We start from the raw sequence: 21827 nt of genomic DNA, 5'->3' as shown, positions 1-21827 counted from the left end.
AAATTCACATTGTTGTGCAGTCTTCTTGGTGTTCAGAAATCGTCTTCACGCAGCAATCTTACGGAAAGTCTATTGCAAAGTGGGCATCGCTTTCTTTGCTGCGACCGCGCAGCAGTTAACATCTGAGCCCCAAGTGCCCCAGATGAAGAGAATCCGAGTGAAACCTTCACTCACTGAGAGTCATCCCCACGGCCCTGAGCTGAGGGACTGCAGGCAGTCCAACACGGAAGGGACGGTTAAAAATGAACCAGTTTTGCCCCCTCAGCCTCTCTGTCCCAGAGACAGGCAGTGGGACGGCATAAACACGTAGCATCATTCTCGCCCAGACAGAAGCCGTTCAGCCCATCGAGTCCACGACGACTGTCTGTCACTTGTCTCTCTCTCTCTCTCTGAGGTTATTCACAATCGGTGGTATCCGTCCTAATAGTAGGGGACTATGTCTGAGTCGTGATGCGGTTTCTGACATGCTTGTCATGCTCGTCTGAACCAGGGTGGCGAATTACTGCAAGGAATGGACAAAACCGCAAGGCATGTGTTTCAACTTTACCAGCTGATTGGCATCGCAGAGAACTGGGTTTGCGATTCGGTTCAGAGGAAACCGACGAAGACCAGAATACCTCTGAGACCTCTAAAATCGTGCCACTTGATTTGACGAGTGCATCGATATGCTAGCATGCCATTTGGACATTCGGTAAGGAGATGCAAAGGCAGCTTGCAGAAGAGAGAGCACCCATCCAAAGGAAAGCAGCTCGAGGTGACATTGAACAATAGCAGAGGATGGTTTCGATCCATCGACCTCTGGGTTATGGGCCCAGCACGCTCCCGCTGCGCCACTCTGCTGCCGCACGCGGCGCCCTTTCCACACAACACTTCAGGTTTCCGTCTGGCACGCGGCAGGCACGTTCGAGCCTGATGTCAAAGACCTCCACTGCTGTCGTGTAATATGCTGTTTCGCGGACGTATGGAGGCTGTGTAAATATAAACTTATTTCTAAATTCCCACATTCTGTTGGTCGAACTGTGATTTCACACTGAATCACAACATGTGTCACAGCGCAGACGGAGGCCATGCGGCCCACCTTCGCTCTGTTGGTTCTACACTTAAGTAAACGTGTGTCTCTATTCGTTTCATTCTCTCGCCTTCTCAGCGTAAATCTGCACATCTGAACGTGACCACCGAATTCCCTTTTGTGTCCATTGAATCTTCCTCTTTGTCAGTGTCAGACAGGGACTTACTGACCCTAACCAGTCCCTGTACGAAAACGTTCTTCCTAATGTCACTTTTACTTCTTTTCCTCGTGACTTTAAAATTCTGCCGAATCGTTGAGGATCCTTTCAGGTGTGGGAGCATTTTACAACATTATTTCCTGTTTCTAGGTCCCTCATGACTTGGAAAAGTTCGGTTCTCCGAGGAGAGCTGTTCCAATTTTCCAATCTCCCTTGATTGTTGACATTCCTCAAACACCGCACCACTCACGTCAACCTGTTGAACACTATCTCCAACCATTTCACTTCCCTGTCTTCTGCCTCATTCGTACTCCAAACAGTCCAACCTCGTTTCACGAAGGCGTTTTTTGAGAAAATTAATCAGAGAGTTTTGCACAAGTCAAGTTAAAAAACGCGGGCTCGTCCGGGATTTGAACCCGGGACCTCACGCATCTCGGTGCAGTAAAGGACCCTAAGCGAGAATCATACGCCTAGACCAACGAGCCTGAGGGCTGAAGCGCTACTAACCCCCCACGCCGCTTGCGCGACCTGAGACTTGCTCAGTATGAAATACATTTGAGATTGCTCTGAGAATTGCAAACGGCAAAGAGTTTCCCGAACAGCTGCTTCTCATTCAGTCTCCCTGCTGCTGTTTGTCCCGTCCCCGGGAACCGGGCTCTCTCCACTGGCAGATAATTCAACCATTTTGTTTCGAAACTTTTCTCTGACACCCGAGTGGCCAGTGACAAGCATTGCCCTCCTCAACATAGGATACAGAGAACAGGAGAAGACCACGCAGACCTCCACGAGTGTATCAACGCGACTGTGCACATTGGGCCAGTATATCACTGGGAAATATTTATGTCCAAGCTTTTTTTCGGCAGCAGATGAGAAGGCGAGGTGCAGAACAGAGCGCTGTTATACCGGAAAGCTGCTAAAGACGACATTGAGTGAATAGGAGAGAATGCTTTCTCAGCTGGGTTATGGTCCCAACACGCACCCGTTGTGCCAGGGGTTCCACCTCGGTTCCACTCTTCCTTCACTCGCAACACCCCACACCCACCTCCCATCGTGACAAGGCACTTTCCCCTGCAACCGCCGAATGTGTAACACCTGCCCATTTACCTGCTCCCTCCTGAATATCCAAGGGCTCAAACATACCTGCCAGGTGAAGCAGCACTTTTGCCACAACCTAGTCCGCTGCATTCGCTGCTCACAGTGTCGTTTCCCCAATGTAGCATGAAGCATAAACTGGGTGACTGCTTCGCAGAACATCCCGGTTCTGCCCGCGGAAAAAAAGGCCCTGACCTTGCGGTTGCCTGCCACTTTAACACATCACCCTGTTCCCTGGCCAACATTTCTGTCTCAGGCTTGCAGCAGTGTTCTCGCTCCAGATGAAAGAACAACACCTCATTTTCCACTTGGAGACCTTACAGCCCTCCGGTCTTCAATATCGAGTTCCATAACTTTAGGGCCTGAACTCCCCCATGTCCTTGACCCCTACCACACAAACGACTCCTTGTTATCACCTCGTCTGCTATGACACACTACGTATTGTTAGCCGCTAACAGTCTCCATTAACAGTTATTCGCCCTCTCACGCGGATCGTTATTCACTCCTACGTCCTTCCTATTGTTCTCTCTCTGAGCTGGCGGCAAACACAGCAATGTACATCGGAGACACTGAGCCAGCTGAAACTTGCTCAGTGTGAAGTACATTCCACATTGCTCCAAGAATTGCAAGCAGCAAAGCGTTTCCAGAACATCTGCTTGTCATTCTGTCCCCGGGGCGCTGATATTTGTCTCATCCCCAGGAACTGGACTACCTCCACTGGTGGAAAATTAAACCATTTCATTTCTACTTGCACGTTGTTCTGCGGGGTGGGACGGGGTGTAGGGTGGGGTGCGGGTAGAGTCCATTCGCTCTCCTGCTCTCTCTCTCTCTCTCTGAAACCCTTGGGGTGAGAGGTGTCAGTTACATTAATGCGGGGAACATGAACAACTTTGATTGTGAACTTTCTCCAAGGGTCTGTTATCGGAGAGATAGAAAGATGCTGTGCTGGCAGGACAGAAAGAAATGGACACCGAGGACTCTTCGCTCAGGTAAATTCACATTGTTGTGCAGTCTTCTTGGTGTTCAGAAATCGTCTTCACGCAGCAATCTTACGGAAAGTCTATTGCAAAGTGGGCATCGCTTTCTTTGCTGCGACCGCGCAGCAGTTAACATCTGAGCCCCAAGTGCCCCAGATGAAGAGAATCCGAGTGAAACCTTCACTCACTGAGAGTCATCCCCACGGCCCTGAGCTGAGGGACTGCAGGCAGTCCAACACGGAAGGGACGGTTAAAAATGAACCAGTTTTGCCCCCTCAGCCTCTCTGTCCCAGAGACAGGCAGTGGGACGGCATAAACACGTAGCATCATTCTCGCCCAGACAGAAGCCGTTCAGCCCATCGAGTCCACGACGACTGTCTGTCACTTGTCTCTCTCTCTCTCTCTGAGGTTATTCACAATCGGTGGTATCCGTCCTAATAGTAGGGGACTATGTCTGAGTCGTGATGCGGTTTCTGACATGCTTGTCATGCTCGTCTGAACCAGGGTGGCGAATTACTGCAAGGAATGGACAAAACCGCAAGGCATGTGTTTCAACTTTACCAGCTGATTGGCATCGCAGAGAACTGGGTTTGCGATTCGGTTCAGAGGAAACCGACGAAGACCAGAATACCTCTGAGACCTCTAAAATCGTGCCACTTGATTTGACGAGTGCATCGATATGCTAGCATGCCATTTGGACATTCGGTAAGGAGATGCAAAGGCAGCTTGCAGAAGAGAGAGCACCCATCCAAAGGAAAGCAGCTCGAGGTGACATTGAACAATAGCAGAGGATGGTTTCGATCCATCGACCTCTGGGTTATGGGCCCAGCACGCTCCCGCTGCGCCACTCTGCTGCCGCACGCGGCGCCCTTTCCACACAACACTTCAGGTTTCCGTCTGGCACGCGGCAGGCACGTTCGAGCCTGATGTCAAAGACCTCCACTGCTGTCGTGTAATATGCTGTTTCGCGGACGTATGGAGGCTGTGTAAATATAAACTTATTTCTAAATTCCCACATTCTGTTGGTCGAACTGTGATTTCACACTGAATCACAACATGTGTCACAGCGCAGACGGAGGCCATGCGGCCCACCTTCGCTCTGTTGGTTCTACACTTAAGTAAACGTGTGTCTCTATTCGTTTCATTCTCTCGCCTTCTCAGCGTAAATCTGCACATCTGAACGTGACCACCGAATTCCCTTTTGTGTCCATTGAATCTTCCTCTTTGTCAGTGTCAGACAGGGACTTACTGACCCTAACCAGTCCCTGTACGAAAACGTTCTTCCTAATGTCACTTTTACTTCTTTTCCTCGTGACTTTAAAATTCTGCCGAATCGTTGAGGATCCTTTCAGGTGTGGGAGCATTTTACAACATTATTTCCTGTTTCTAGGTCCCTCATGACTTGGAAAAGTTCGGTTCTCCGAGGAGAGCTGTTCCAATTTTCCAATCTCCCTTGATTGTTGACATTCCTCAAACACCGCACCACTCACGTCAACCTGTTGAACACTATCTCCAACCATTTCACTTCCCTGTCTTCTGCCTCATTCGTACTCCAAACAGTCCAACCTCGTTTCACGAAGGCGTTTTTTGAGAAAATTAATCAGAGAGTTTTGCACAAGTCAAGTTAAAAAACGCGGGCTCGTCCGGGATTTGAACCCGGGACCTCACGCATCTCGGTGCAGTAAAGGACCCTAAGCGAGAATCATACGCCTAGACCAACGAGCCTGAGGGCTGAAGCGCTACTAACCCCCCACGCCGCTTGCGCGACCTGAGACTTGCTCAGTATGAAATACATTTGAGATTGCTCTGAGAATTGCAAACGGCAAAGAGTTTCCCGAACAGCTGCTTCTCATTCAGTCTCCCTGCTGCTGTTTGTCCCGTCCCCGGGAACCGGGCTCTCTCCACTGGCAGATAATTCAACCATTTTGTTTCGAAACTTTTCTCTGACACCCGAGTGGCCAGTGACAAGCATTGCCCTCCTCAACATAGGATACAGAGAACAGGAGAAGACCACGCAGACCTCCACGAGTGTATCAACGCGACTGTGCACATTGGGCCAGTATATCACTGGGAAATATTTATGTCCAAGCTTTTTTTCGGCAGCAGATGAGAAGGCGAGGTGCAGAACAGAGCGCTGTTATACCGGAAAGCTGCTAAAGACGACATTGAGTGAATAGGAGAGAATGCTTTCTCAGCTGGGTTATGGTCCCAACACGCACCCGTTGTGCCAGGGGTTCCACCTCGGTTCCACTCTTCCTTCACTCGCAACACCCCACACCCACCTCCCATCGTGACAAGGCACTTTCCCCTGCAACCGCCGAATGTGTAACACCTGCCCATTTACCTGCTCCCTCCTGAATATCCAAGGGCTCAAACATACCTGCCAGGTGAAGCAGCACTTTTGCCACAACCTAGTCCGCTGCATTCGCTGCTCACAGTGTCGTTTCCCCAATGTAGCATGAAGCATAAACTGGGTGACTGCTTCGCAGAACATCCCGGTTCTGCCCGCGGAAAAAAAGGCCCTGACCTTGCGGTTGCCTGCCACTTTAACACATCACCCTGTTCCCTGGCCAACATTTCTGTCTCAGGCTTGCAGCAGTGTTCTCGCTCCAGATGAAAGAACAACACCTCATTTTCCACTTGGAGACCTTACAGCCCTCCGGTCTTCAATATCGAGTTCCATAACTTTAGGGCCTGAACTCCCCCATGTCCTTGACCCCTACCACACAAACGACTCCTTGTTATCACCTCGTCTGCTATGACACACTACGTATTGTTAGCCGCTAACAGTCTCAATTAACAGTTATTCGCCCTCTCACGCGGATCGTTATTCACTCCTACGTCCTTCCTATTGTTCTCTCTGTGAGCTGGCGGCAAACACAGCAATGTACATCGGAGACACTGAGCCAGCTGAAACTTGCTCAGTGTGAAGTACATTCCACATTGCTCCAAGAATTGCAAGCAGCAAAGCGTTTCCAGAACATCTGCTTGTCATTCTGTCCCCGGGGCGCTGATATTTGTCTCATCCCCAGGAACTGGACTACCTCCACTGGTGGAAAATTAAACCATTTCATTTCTACTTGCACGTTGTTCTGGGGGGTGGGACGGGGTGTAGGGTGGGGGCGGGTAGAGTCCATTCGCTCTTCTGCTCTCTCTCTCTCTCTCTGAAACCCTTGGGGTGAGAGGTGTCAGTTACATTAATGCGGGGAACATGAACAACTTTGATTGTGAACTTTCTCCAAGGGTCTGTTATCGGAGAGATAGAAAGATGCTGTGCTGGCAGGACAGAAAGAAATGGACACCGAGGACTCTTCGCTCAGGTAAATTCACATTGTTGTGCAGTCTTCTTGGTGTTCAGAAATCGTCTTCACGCAGCAATCTTACGGAAAGTCTATTGCAAAGTGGGCATCGCTTTCTTTGCTGCGACCGCGCAGCAGTTAACATCTGAGCCCCAAGTGCCCCAGATGAAGAGAATCCGAGTGAAACCTTCACTCACTGAGAGTCATCCCCACGGCCCTGAGCTGAGGGACTGCAGGCAGTCCAACACGGAAGGGACGGTTAAAAATGAACCAGTTTTGCCCCCTCAGCCTCTCTGTCCCAGAGACAGGCAGTGGGACGGCATAAACACGTAGCATCATTCTCGCCCAGACAGAAGCCGTTCAGCCCATCGAGTCCACGACGACTGTCTGTCACTTGTCTCTCTCTCTCTCTCTCTGAGGTTATTCACAATCGGTGGTATCCGTCCTAATAGTAGGGGACTATGTCTGAGTCGTGATGCGGTTTCTGACATGCTTGTCATGCTCGTCTGAACCAGGGTGGCGAATTACTGCAAGGAATGGACAAAACCGCAAGGCAAGTGTTTCAACTTTACCAGCTGATTGGCATCGCAGAGAACTGGGTTTGCGATTCGGTTCAGAGGAAACCGACGAAGACCAGAATACCTCTGAGACCTCTAAAATCGTGCCACTTGATTTGACGAGTGCATCGATATGCTAACATGCCATTTGGACATTCGGTAAGGAGATGCAAAGGCAGCTTGCAGAAGAGAGAGCACCCATCCAAAGGAAAGCAGCTCGAGGTGACATTGAACAATAGCAGAGGATGGTTTCGATCCATCGACCTCGGGGTTATGGGCCCAGCACGCTCCCGCTGCGCCACTCTGCTGCCGCACGCGGCGCCCTTTCCACACAACACTTCAGGTTTCCGTCTGGCACGCGGCAGGCACGTTCGAGCCTGATGTCAAAGACCTCCACTGCTGTCGTGTAATATGCTGTTTCGCGGACGTATGGAGGCTGTGTAAATATAAACTTATTTCTAAATTCCCACATTCTGTTGGTCGAACTGTGATTTCACACTGAATCACAACATGTGTCACAGCGCAGACGGAGGCCATGCGGCCCACCTTCGCTCTGTTGGTTCTACACTTAAGTAAACGTGTGTCTCTATTCGTTTCATTCTCTCGCCTTCTCAGCGTAAATCTGCACATCTGAACGTGACCACCGAATTCCCTTTTGTGTCCATTGAATCTTCCTCTTTGTCAGTGTCAGACAGGGACTTACTGACCCTAACCAGTCCCTGTACGAAAACGTTCTTCCTAATGTCACTTTTACTTCTTTTCCTCGTGACTTTAAAATTCTGCCGAATCGTTGAGGATCCTTTCAGGTGTGGGAGCATTTTACAACATTATTTCCTGTTTCTAGGTCCCTCATGACTTGGAAAAGTTCGGTTCTCCGAGGAGAGCTGTTCCAATTTTCCAATCTCCCTTGATTGTTGACATTCCTCAAACACCGCACCACTCACGTCAACCTGTTGAACACTATCTCCAACCATTTCACTTCCCTGTCTTCTGCCTCATTCGTACTCCAAACAGTCCAACCTCGTTTCACGAAGGCGTTTTTTGAGAAAATTAATCAGAGAGTTTTGCACAAGTCAAGTTAAAAAACGCGGGCTCGTCCGGGATTTGAACCCGGGACCTCACGCATCTCGGTGCAGTAAAGGACCCTAAGCGAGAATCATACGCCTAGACCAACGAGCCTGAGGGCTGAAGCGCTACTAACCCCCCACGCCGCTTGCGCGACCTGAGACTTGCTCAGTATGAAATACATTTGAGATTGCTCTGAGAATTGCAAACGGCAAAGAGTTTCCCGAACAGCTGCTTCTCATTCAGTCTCCCTGCTGCTGTTTGTCCCGTCCCCGGGAACCGGGCTCTCTCCACTGGCAGATAATTCAACCATTTTGTTTCGAAACTTTTCTCTGACACCCGAGTGGCCAGTGACAAGCATTGCCCTCCTCAACATAGGATACAGAGAACAGGAGAAGACCACGCAGACCTCCACGAGTGTATCAACGCGACTGTGCACATTGGGCCAGTATATCACTGGGAAATATTTATGTCCAAGCTTTTTTTCGGCAGCAGATGAGAAGGCGAGGTGCAGAACAGAGCGCTGTTATACCGGAAAGCTGCTAAAGACGACATTGAGTGAATAGGAGAGAATGCTTTCTCAGCTGGGTTATGGTCCCAACACGCACCCGTTGTGCCAGGGGTTCCACCTCGGTTCCACTCTTCCTTCACTCGCAACACCCCACACCCACCTCCCATCGTGACAAGGCACTTTCCCCTGCAACCGCCGAATGTGTAACACCTGCCCATTTACCTGCTCCCTCCTGAATATCCAAGGGCTCAAACATACCTGCCAGGTGAAGCAGCACTTTTGCCACAACCTAGTCCGCTGCATTCGCTGCTCACAGTGTCGTTTCCCCAATGTAGCATGAAGCATAAACTGGGTGACTGCTTCGCAGAACATCCCGGTTCTGCCCGCGGAAAAAAAGGCCCTGACCTTGCGGTTGCCTGCCACTTTAACACATCACCCTGTTCCCTGGCCAACATTTCTGTCTCAGGCTTGCAGCAGTGTTCTCGCTCCAGATGAAAGAACAACACCTCATTTTCCACTTGGAGACCTTACAGCCCTCCGGTCTTCAATATCGAGTTCCATAACTTTAGGGCCTGAACTCCCCCATGTCCTTGACCCCTACCACACAAACGACTCCTTGTTATCACCTCGTCTGCTATGACACACTACGTATTGTTAGCCGCTAACAGTCTCAATTAACAGTTATTCGCCCTCTCACGCGGATCGTTATTCACTCCTACGTCCTTCCTATTGTTCTCTCTGTGAGCTGGCGGCAAACACAGCAATGTACATCGGAGACACTGAGCCAGCTGAAACTTGCTCAGTGTGAAGTACATTCCACATTGCTCCAAGAATTGCAAGCAGCAAAGCGTTTCCAGAACATCTGCTTGTCATTCTGTCCCCGGGGCGCTGATATTTGTCTCATCCCCAGGAACTGGACTACCTCCACTGGTGGAAAATTAAACCATTTCATTTCTACTTGCACGTTGTTCTGGGGGGTGGGACGGGGTGTAGGGTGGGGGCGGGTAGAGTCCATTCGCTCTTCTGCTCTCTCTCTCTCTCTCTGAAACCCTTGGGGTGAGAGGTGTCAGTTACATTAATGCGGGGAACATGAACAACTTTGATTGTGAACTTTCTCCAAGGGTCTGTTATCGGAGAGATAGAAAGATGCTGTGCTGGCAGGACAGAAAGAAATGGACACCGAGGACTCTTCGCTCAGGTAAATTCACATTGTTGTGCAGTCTTCTTGGTGTTCAGAAATCGTCTTCACGCAGCAATCTTACGGAAAGTCTATTGCAAAGTGGGCATCGCTTTCTTTGCTGCGACCGCGCAGCAGTTAACATCTGAGCCCCAAGTGCCCCAGATGAAGAGAATCCGAGTGAAACCTTCACTCACTGAGAGTCATCCCCACGGCCCTGAGCTGAGGGACTGCAGGCAGTCCAACACGGAAGGGACGGTTAAAAATGAACCAGTTTTGCCCCCTCAGCCTCTCTGTCCCAGAGACAGGCAGTGGGACGGCATAAACACGTAGCATCATTCTCGCCCAGACAGAAGCCGTTCAGCCCATCGAGTCCACGACGACTGTCTGTCACTTGTCTCTCTCTCTCTCTCTCTGAGGTTATTCACAATCGGTGGTATCCGTCCTAATAGTAGGGGACTATGTCTGAGTCGTGATGCGGTTTCTGACATGCTTGTCATGCTCGTCTGAACCAGGGTGGCGAATTACTGCAAGGAATGGACAAAACCGCAAGGCAAGTGTTTCAACTTTACCAGCTGATTGGCATCGCAGAGAACTGGGTTTGCGATTCGGTTCAGAGGAAACCGACGAAGACCAGAATACCTCTGAGACCTCTAAAATCGTGCCACTTGATTTGACGAGTGCATCGATATGCTAACATGCCATTTGGACATTCGGTAAGGAGATGCAAAGGCAGCTTGCAGAAGAGAGAGCACCCATCCAAAGGAAAGCAGCTCGAGGTGACATTGAACAATAGCAGAGGATGGTTTCGATCCATCGACCTCTGGGTTATGGGCCCAGCACGCTCCCGCTGCGCCACTCTGCTGCCGCACGCGGCGCCCTTTCCACACAACACTTCAGGTTTTCGTCTGGCACGCGGCAGGCACGTTCGAGCCTGATGTCAAAGACCTCCACTGCTGTCGTGTGATATGCTGTTTCGCGGACGTATGGAGGCTGTGTAAATATAAACTTATTTCTAAATTCCCACATTCTGTTGGTCGAACTGTGATTTCACACTGAATCACAACATGTGTCACAGCGCAGACGGAGGCCATGCGGCCCACCTTCGCTCTGTTGGTTCTACACTTAAGTAAACGTGTGTCTCTATTCGTTTCATTCTCTCGCCTTCTCAGCGTAAATCTGCACATCTGAACGTGACCACCGAATTCCCTTTTGTGTCCATTGAATCTTCCTCTTTGTCAGTGTCAGACAGGGACTTACTGACCCTAACCAGTCCCTGTACGAAAACGTTCTTCCTAATGTCACTTTTACTTCTTTTCCTCGTGACTTTAAAATTCTGCCGAATCGTTGAGGATCCTTTCAGGTGTGGGAGCATTTTACAACATTATTTCCTGTTTCTAGGTCCCTCATGACTTGGAAAAGTTCGGTTCTCCGAGGAGAGCTGTTCCAATTTTCCAATCTCCCTTGATTGTTGACATTCCTCAAACACCGCACCACTCACGTCAACCTGTTGAACACTATCTCCAACCATTTCACTTCCCTGTCTTCTGCCTCATTCGTACTCCAAACAGTCCAACCTCGTTTCACGAAGGCGTTTTTTGAGAAAATTAATCAGAGAGTTTTGCACAAGTCAAGTTAAAAAACGCGGGCTCGTCCGGGATTTGAACCCGGGACCTCACGCATCTCGGTGCAGTAAAGGACCCTAAGCGAGAATCATACGCCTAGACCAACGAGCCTGAGGGCTGAAGCGCTACTAACCCCCCACGCCGCTTGCGCGACCTGAGACTTGCTCAGTATGAAATACATTTGAGATTGCTCTGAGAATTGCAAACGGCAAAGAGTTTCCCGAACAGCTGCTTCTCATTCAGTCTCCCTGCTGCTGTTTGTCCCGTCCCCGGGAACCGGGCTCTCTCCACTGGCAGATAATTCAACCATTTTGTTTCGAAACTTTTCTCTGACACCCGAGTGGCCAGTGACAAGCATTGCCCTCCTCAACATAGGATACAGAGAACAGGAGAAGACCACGCAGACCTCCACGAGTGTATCAACGCGACTGTGCACATTGGGCCAGTATATCACTGGGAAATATTTATGTCCAAGCTTTTTTTCGGCAGCAGATGAGAAGGCGAGGTGCAGAACAGAGCGCTGTTATACCGGAAAGCTGCTAAAGACGACATTGAGTGAATAGGAGAGAATGCTTTCTCAGCTGGGTTATGGTCCCAACACGCACCCGTTGTGCCAGGGGTTCCACCTCGGTTCCACTCTTCCTTCACTCGCAACACCCCACACCCACCTCCCATCGTGACAAGGCACTTTCCCCTGCAACCGCCGAATGTGTAACACCTGCCCATTTACCTGCTCCCTCCTGAATATCCAAGGGCTCAAACATACCTGCCAGGTGAAGCAGCACTTTTGCCACAACCTAGTTCACTGCATTCGCTGCTCACAGTGTCATTTCCCCAATGTAGCATGAAGCATAAACTGGGTGACTGCTTCGCAGAACATCCCGGTTCTGCCCGCGGAAAAAAAGGCCCTGACCTTGCGGTTGCCTGCCACTTTAACACATCACCCTGTTCCCTGGCCAACATTTCTGTCTCAGGCTTGCAGCAGTGTTCTCGCTCCAGATGAAAGAACAACACCTCATTTTCCACTTGGAGACCTTACAGCCCTCCGGTCTTCAATATCGAGTTCCATAACTTTAGGGCCTGAACTCCCCCATGTCCTTGACCCCTACCACACAAACGACTCCTTGTTATCACCTCGTCTGCTATGACACACTACGTATTGTTAGCCGCTAACAGTCTCCATTAACAGTTATTCGCCCTCTCACGCGGATCGTTATTCACTCCCACGTCCTTCCTATTGTTCTCTCTCTGAGCTGGCGGCAAACACAGCAATGTACATCGGAGACACTGAGCCAGCTGAAACTTGCTCAGTGTGAAGTACATTCCACATTGCTCCAAGAATTGCAAGCAGCAAAGCGTTTCCAGAACATCTGCTTGTCATTCTGTCCCCGGGGCGCTGATATTTGTCTCATCCCCAGGAACTGGACTACCTCCACTGGTGGAAAATTAAACCATTTCATTTCTACTTGCACGTTGTTCTGCGGGGTGGGACGGGGTGTAGGGTGGGGTGCGGGTAGAGTCCATTCGCTCTCCTGCTCTCTCTCTCTCTCTCTCTGAAACCCTTGGGGTGAGAGGTGTCAGTTACATTAATGCGGGGAACATGAACAACTTTGATTGTGAACTTTCTCCAAGGGTCTGTTATCGGAGAGATAGAAAGATGCTGTGCTGGCAGGACAGAAAGAAATGGACACCGAGGACTCTTCGCTCAGGTAAATTCACATTGTTGTGCAGTCTTCTTGGTGTTCAGAAATCGTCTTCACGCAGCAATCTTACGGAAAGTCTATTGCAAAGTGGGCATCGCTTTCTTTGCTGCGACCGCGCAGCAGTTAACATCTGAGCCCCAAGTGCCCCAGATGAAGAGAATCCGAGTGAAACCTTCACTCACTGAGAGTCATCCCCACGGCCCTGAGCTGAGGGACTGCAGGCAGTCCAACACGGAAGGGACGGTTAAAAATGAACCAGTTTTGCCCCCTCAGCCTCTCTGTCCCAGAGACAGGCAGTGGGACGGCATAAACACGTAGCATCATTCTCGCCCAGACAGAAGCCGTTCAGCCCATCGAGTCCACGACGACTGTCTGTCACTTGTCTCTCTCTCTCTCTCTCTGAGGTTATTCACAATCGGTGGTATCCGTCCTAATAGTAGGGGACTATGTCTGAGTCGTGATGCGGTTTCTGACATGCTTGTCATGCTCGTCTGAACCAGGGTGGCGAATTACTGCAAGGAATGGACAAAACCGCAAGGCAAGTGTTTCAACTTTACCAGCTGATTGGCATCGCAGAGAACTGGGTTTGCGATTCGGTTCAGAGGAAACCGACGAAGACCAGACCTCTTAAACCATGCCACTTGAATTGAGTGGATTTGGCGAGTGCATCGATATACGACATGCCATTGGGATACTCGGCAGCTTGCATAAGAGCTGAAAATGTGTTGCTGGAAAAGCGCAGCAGGTCAGGCAGCATCCAGGGAACAGGAGAATCGACGTTTCGGCCATAAGCCCTTCTTCAGGAATCTCCTCAAAGCTTGCAGAAGAGAGCACCGATCCAAAGGAAAGCAGTTCGAGGTGACATTGAACAATAGCAGAGGATGGTTTCGATCCATCGACCTCTGGGTTATGGGCCCCTGGTGACCCACCAGCAGGTTCACACCGGGGAGAGGTCATTCACTTGGTCCGAGTGTGGGAAGGGATCCATGAACTCCTCTGACCTGCAGACAAACCTGCACATTCACACCAGGGAGAGGCTGTTCACCTGCTTCGTCTGCAGGAAAGGGTTTAGCCATTCATCCATCCTGCTGGTGCACAGGCGCATCCACACTGAGGATAGACCGTTCTCCTGGTCTGTGTATGGTAAGGGATTCACAGATTATTCCAGCTGCACAGACACCAGCGGGTTCACACTGGGGAAAGGCCTTTCACCTGCTCCGTGTGTGGAAAGGGATTTAGTCAGTCATCCCATCTGCTCAGACACCAATCCAGTCACACCAAGTAGAGCACGTTTGGATTCTTTGTGGGTGTGACTTGTATTAGTATTCAAGAGGAGAGGTAGTATTGCTGAGGCAGGACTGACTGCAGGTAGAGTAGGTGGCGGTGCATGGCTAATAGCATGGAGCAGAGGATCCGGAAAGAGAATTGTTGCTGAAAGTTTCGAATTTGTAGTGTGTACTGGGTGTCCTGTTCAGGTTCAAACTGTGTTGGGCTGAATGTGGTCCGGGGTCCATCTGAGATCAGATGGTTCCATAGGCAGTTCTGAGGAATAGCTGATTTTGATGAAGGGCTTCTGCCTGAACATCGATCCTGATGAAGGGCTTATGCCCAAAACATCGATTCTCCTGCTCCTGGGATGCTGCCTGACCTGCTGTCCTTTTCCAGCAACGCACTCTCGACTATTAGTACTCAAGAGCGCTTACATTCACTGGTCAGTTGAGCAGCTATTAAGACACACTTACTGATTTGGAACATGCAGTGGAGTCGGGAGATGTATACCTGTCATGTTTTATTCTGTGAAAAAGTCTATCCCATGGAAAGATTGGCTCCAGTTTGTCCCTTCCCCTGGAGGCTGTCAGGACGATAACATGGGAAACAGAGAATGCTTGTCCGGTACTGAAGGTTGGACAAATTGGAAAAATGAGAGTTTCTGATAATGTCTTACAATTCTGGTGGCTTTTGGAGGTATTTTTGAAATTGTCATGGTCTGTGTGACCCACTGATGTTCCCAGAGTCTGAGCCACACTACAAATGGCAGGATGGAGAAGGGTATGCAGACATGGGTTATATCCCTACCATAGAGTCATAGAACCTGACCGCATGGAAACAAACCTTTCCGTCCAACTCATCCATGCTGACCAGTTATCCCAAATTGGTGAGGCCACTTCTGAAAAATTGTGTTCTGTTCTGGCCTTCTTGCTATCAGAGGATGTTAAAGTTGAAAGGGCTCAGAAAAGATGTACAAGGATGTTGCCAGGCTTGGAGGGTTTGAGCTCTAGGGAGAGTCATAGAGTCGTAGAATCATGGAGATGTACATATGGAAACAGACCATTCATTCCAAATTGTCTATGCTGACTAGACATCCAAACCTAAACTAGGCCCATTTGCCAGCACTTGGCCCATATCCCTCAAACCGTTCCTATTCATATACCCACCCAGATGCCTTTTTGAATGTTGTCACTGTCGCAGCCTCCACCACTTCCTTTAATAGCGCATTCCATACACATGCCACCCTCTGCGTGAAAAAGTTGTCCCTTAGGTCCCTTTTCTCACCGTAACCTTATGCCTGCTAGTTCTGGACTCCCCCACTCCAGGAAAATAACCTTGTCTATTTCCCTTATCCATGCTCCTCATGATTTTATAAACCTGTATAATGTCACCCCTCACCCTCTGACACTCCAGAGAAAGTAGCCCTATATTGGTCAGAGCATTGAGTATATGAATTGGGAGGTCTCTGTCCAATGGTCACTTACTGTTCCATTCAATAATTCTATAATTGGAAGTATATGACATAGCTAAAGGACAAAAATACAACATATAATTGTATTTGAATCTCGGAGACTAGCATATTGAATATATAACCATTTAATAACACTAGATAGATCTCTGTCCCTTCTCAAGTTCCAGTCCTGATAAATGCCTTGCGGACATGAAAGCCTTGAGAGACAGAGAGAATCTGAAACCCCTTCCATTTGATTCACTTCCTCTTTTTCCAGCTGCTATAACTGAATGGTTTTACCCCTCCCCCTCTCACTCCCCATCTCCAGCCCAGGGTGAGGAATGGAAAGGGGAGACATTGATTTGCTCCCAGATGTTGCCCAGAGGGAGGGAGTTTCCCTCTGAAACTGGCCTCGTCCCGCGTTGTGACGTTCACGATGGAGGGCGGGGCGTCGTGAAGGAGCCAATAGAAATCGCAGCGCCGACCGGTGATGTCGCTGTGTTCCAAGTCCTTTTGGCCAACGCACAAAGGGAGGGGTCCTTTGTCCGTCGCACAAAGAATGAACCATACTTGGCGACTGACCAATTGCAAACCCGGAGGACCCGAAAGGAGTCTGGTCCTCCTGCCAATCAGAGCTCACCTATTGTCTAAATGAGCTCGGGAAGCTGCTACTACTTGTCTGAATGAGATAGAGCTTCACCCCAGACTGCAACTTCCTTCCTCTGTCCAGCATCTGTGAGTACGGCACTTTCTTTCTGCACCCTTCCCATCCTTTTCAATTTCTTTTCTCGTTCTGGGGTTAAACTGATATCCCTGCCCTACCTCAGCTCGTCAGACGACATCTCTGTTATGCTAATCCCAGTATATAGGCGTGTCAGACCGGTTCTGAAGCAGGTGAAAACCTGGCCAGGTGGAGCCATTTCTGCTCTTCAAGACAGTTTTGAGCGCACTGACTGGTGGGTGTTCAGGGAGACGACAAATGATAGCGATTCCATAAATTTAAAGGAGTACATGATGTCGGTGATTTCCTACATTAGCAAGTGTATTGACGGTGTCATTGTGTCCAAGACCATCACTTCTTGCCATGAATGACTGTAAAGGTGTGTGCAGTGCTGAGGATCTGTGATTCTACCTTCATAGCAGATGATAAGGCGGGCCTAACAACAGTGAGGGCCAACCTGACCCGGGCATCAAAGAGTCAAAATGTGCATACACAGAAAATACACAGCCACTTTCAGGACAGCAGTGATAAACTGAGCGTGTGGAAGGGCATCCAAGCCATCACTAACCACCGAACAGCATTGCCTGGTTGTGCTGGTGGTGCCTCCTCACTGCTGGATGAGTTGAACAACTTTTTATGCATCGTTTGAGGCACAAAATGATGTGGCAGCGAGGAACTCCAATCCCCACCCACCTCCCAATTCAGTCTCTCACGACCAGACTGTGCAACAATTTCTTCCCCCAAGCCATCAGACTCCTTAACACTATATGATTTGACTCTTTTTCTATCTAAAATTTTTTGCACAACTTTGAATTGCTGCTAGAAAAATGTCGATTATTTATCATTCTTTTATTATGCCATAACTTGCGTGTTTTGTACTTCTGGTCCCTCGAAGTAGAGGAGATGACAGAAACATTGGAAGCTGGTGAGAGAACGTTCACAAAATTAATCCTGGGAATTGATGTGTTTGCTAATGATGCAAGGTTGAGTAGCTTAGTTAAGCATTCATTTGAGTTTGGAAAAATGAGAGGAGATCTTAATGAATAAATATCAGAATCTTAGTGGGCCTGAAAGGTTAGTTGCCAAAAAGGTAGTGATCATTTGTGGGAGAGTCTCAGACCAGAAGGAATAGCCTCTAATCTTAAGTGTTTGCATATTTATGATGGAGATGACGTGGATATCTTCTCTCAGAGGGTAATGAATGACAGGGCTATTGAAGTTCAATCACTAAGTACAGTCAAGGCAGATGGTGGGCAGAATTTGAGTCAAGGGAATCAATAATAAGGTATGAATATGGATGTTTGGATTATAATATTAGACATTATGGTAATAAATGGTGGAGCAGATTCAATGGGCTGAATGGATTATTTTGGTCGAAGGTTTTGTAAACATCCTGTGGGATCTTGACAGGGCAGATATGGATAAAATGCTTCAACCTATGCATGATATTCAGACCTCGGGTTCCACAGGAACCAGAATTGTCTGTTTTGAATTTCTATCCTGTGTAGATGGTGATGCTTCCTGTAATCTCCTTTTACAGGGTATGAGAAAGGGAAGGAATTGCAGGCAGAAATATCAAAACAAGATCTGATAGAGACAATCATCATCAGCCTTTGAATCTCTCAGGAGTTATTATTTCTCTGCTGCCCTGTCTGCTTCGAAACGTTTCAATCATCAGTGAGACTGAGTCACACAGACCTGAGTGAGAGTGTCCCAGTGAACTGACTGTGGGAAGAGCTCTAAGCGGATACACAGCCTGAAATAGCAACATCCCATTTGCAGTGGCAAGAGACAGAACACATTCCGTGTGAGTGGTCTTTCAACTGATTGTCAAACCTGGAGAGAGATCAGGATTTCCATGTGATGGAGAAACCGTGGAAATGCGAGGATTGCAGGAAAGAATTCAAATTCCTTTGTCTGCTTGATTCCCATCATTGTGGTCACACCGGGGAGAGGCCATTCACCTGCTCAGTGTGCAGGAAGGCATTCGTTCACCTATCCACCCTGGTGACTCACCAGTGGGTTCACACCGGGGAGATGCCATTAATTTGCTCAGTTTGTGGGAAGGACTTCACCCATTCGACTTCCCTGCTAACTCACCAGCACATTCACGCCAGCGAGAAGCCGTTCTCCTGCTCCACCTGCAGGGAGCACAGATTCCTCCACCTTGCGGGTACACCAGTGTGTGCACACCGGAGAAAGGCCATTTACCTGCTCTGTGTGTGGGAAGGCCTTCAGTCGGTCGTCCCATCTGCTGAGACACCTCTTCAGCCACACCAAGTAGAGAGTTTTTAAATTCTTTGTGTAGGTGTGACTTGTATTAGTATTCAAGATAGCACACATTCATTGGTCAGTTGAGCATCTATTAAGAGGCTCTTAACGATTTGGAACATGCGGTGACATCAGGAGGTATATACCTGAAATGTTTGACTCTTTGGAGAAATCTGAGTTGGAAAGTGTGGCACTATAAGAAGTACAGCAGGTCAGGCAGTATCCGAGGGGCAGGAGAGTTGATGTTTCGAGGATAAGCCCTTCATCACATTCCAGTGCCATACTTTTTGACACTGACTTTCTAGTATCTGCAGTCCTTGCCTCTGAGTCTGTGACGAAATCTGCCCGTGTAAAGATTGGCTCCACTTTCTCCCTTCCCAGTGAGGCTGTCAGGATGATTACATGGGTAAAAGAGAGAGCTCTTCCAGTGCTGAAGGTTGGACAATTAAAATCAGGAAAAATAAAGTTTCTTACTGCGGCTACAATCCTGGTAGCTTATGAGAAATGCCTCAGGGTATTTGGACATTGTCAGAGTCTGATGACCAACTGAGATCCACGGTTTGAACCACACAACAAGTGGCAGGATGGAGGGGGGAATGTAGACATGGGTTATATCCCTACCATAGAGCCATAAAACTCCACTGCACAGAAACAGATCTTTCAGTCCAACACGTCCTTACCAACCAGATATCCCAAATTGATGAGGCCATTTCTGGAATACTATGTTCAGCTCCAGTCTCTCTGCTTTGGGAAGGATTTAACACTTAAACGATTCAGAAAAAGTTTACAAGGCTGTTGCCAGGGTTGAAGCGTTTGAGGTAAAGAGAGAGGATGAATAGGCAAGGACTGGTTTTCTCTGAAGCATCAAAGGTTGAGGGGTGACCTTTATAGAGGTTACAAAATCATGAGTGTTATGGATAGGGTGAATACTGATACTGTTTCCCCAGTGTGGGCGAATCCAACCCCCCCCCCCTCCCCCCAGGATAAGGAATGGAAAGAGGGAGACATTGCTTTGTTCCCAGATGTTGCCCAGAGGGAGGGAGTCTTCCTTTGAAACAGGTAGATAAGATAGTGAAGAACATGTTTGGTATGCCTTCCTTTTTTGGTCAGAGCATTCAGTATAGGAGTTGGGAGGTCGTGTTGCGGCTGTACAGGATGTTGGTTAGGCCACTTTTTGAATATTGCATGCAATTCTGGTCTCCTTCCTATTGGAAGAATGTTGTAAAACTTGAAAGGATTCAGAAAAGATTTACAAGGATGTAACCAAGGTTGGAGGATTTGAGCTATATTGAGAGGCTGAAAAGTCTGGGGCTGTTTTCTCTGGAGTGTTGGAGGCTGAGGGGTGACCTTATAGGGAATTATAAAATCATGAAGGGCATGGGTAGCATAGAAATATTGGGTCACAGACTTTAACCTCATACTTTCAATGCATTATCTGAGCTGAGATGGCACCTATTGTTCAAGCTATCTTGAGAATGTAACTTTTAAAAAGTTCTGGGATTTACGTATGAAGGAACCAAAACTAATGTGATCTTTTGAAAAGATGAAAGATTTACGCTAAATTTGTTTAATATTACATTCCTGAACAATAGTCTTGTGTGACTCCAGGCAGCTGGCCAATGACAGACAAGCTGTTTGGAGCATGGGCTGTCAGTACCTGTCACTGTAGCTCCTATTGGCTCCTTTAGGAAGTCCTCCATATACACTTAGGGCTATCCGGCTGCATGAGGGTTTTCAGGTTCGTGTCCTGGATAATATGTGATCATCTGGCAATCTACAAGAATTGCCACCAATGTTATGTTTCTTTAACTGTACTGACCATGATCACTTATTTTGCAATTTGTTTTTTTTTTGCAGGAAGACATACGGAAAGAAATCTGAAAGCAAATGATACATCAACTTTTGACATAGCCACTTGATTCATTGGGACTAGAATATCAGCACCCATACCAATCGAGAAGAAATTTGTTTTTGTCTGCATGAGAGATTTTGGATACTGGTGTGGCAGGAAGAACATTGAGACACAGATACGCAAGTGAGGAAGATTCAGGGCACTGACTGTGAAAGGCACTTTAATGATTTACTCAGTTTGGGGGATCAAAACCACACCACCAGAGACTGTTCACCTGCTGTGTGTGCAGGAAGAATTTGTCGATTCTTCCACCTTACTAACGCACCAGCAGGTCCACACTGGGGAGAGACCATTCACCTGTCCGGAGTGTGGGAATGGATTCAGTCAGATGTGCAACCCCGTGGACACGCCAGCGAATCCACACCAGGGAGAGACCATTCACCTGCTGTCAGTGCAGGAAGAGCTTCACCAGTTCCTCCCACCTGAAGGGGCACCAGTGAGTTCATGTGCCATCTCAGGGGAATTGAAGGAGTGATGGCTGAATGCCATTATCAACTGGACGATCAACCCAGTTCTGGGGACTCATGGGTTCGAATCCCGCCATGGCAGATGGCAGAATTGGAATTCGGTCAGAAGTCTTGAGTTCAGAATTGGTGGGGGGGAAAGACATCTGATTCACTCATATCCTTTTTAGGGAAGGAAATTGCCATTGTGGGAAAGGATTCACTCAGTTGTCCTAGCTGCATTCTTTACCCAGTCTGGCCTACATGTGACTTCAGACCTACAGCAGTATGGTTGACTCTTTACTGTCCCTCCTCCCCCCTGGGGAGAAATTTACTTGAATGACGGCACGGTGGCTCAGTAGTTAGCACTACTGCTTCACAGCAGCAAAGTTCCAGGTTCGATTCCAGCCTCGGGTGACTGTCAGTGTGGAATTTGCATGTTCTCCGTGTCTGCGTGTGTTTCCTCAGAGTGCTCCGGTTTCCTCCCACAGTACAAAAATGTGCAGGTCAGGTGAATTGTCCATGTTAA

At 48.6% G+C, this 21827-nt stretch overlaps 1 protein-coding gene across 1 annotated transcript in view; it reads right to left on the bottom strand.

Annotated features, from left to right (window-relative positions):
• LOC148144190 (uncharacterized) overlaps nucleotides 1-21827 on the bottom strand; it is a 244929-nt gene that overhangs the window by 179704 nt on the left and 43398 nt on the right. The gene's annotated exons all lie outside the window — the stretch shown is intronic.

Source organism: Chiloscyllium plagiosum, unplaced genomic scaffold (assembly GCF_037043375.1).
Source record: "Chiloscyllium plagiosum isolate Xiang-an unplaced genomic scaffold, Cpla_swu_hap1 HiC_scaffold_27, whole genome shotgun sequence".
Lineage (NCBI taxonomy): Eukaryota > Metazoa > Chordata > Chondrichthyes > Orectolobiformes > Hemiscylliidae > Chiloscyllium > Chiloscyllium plagiosum.
This window is presented reverse-complemented; position numbering and strand designations above follow the sequence as displayed.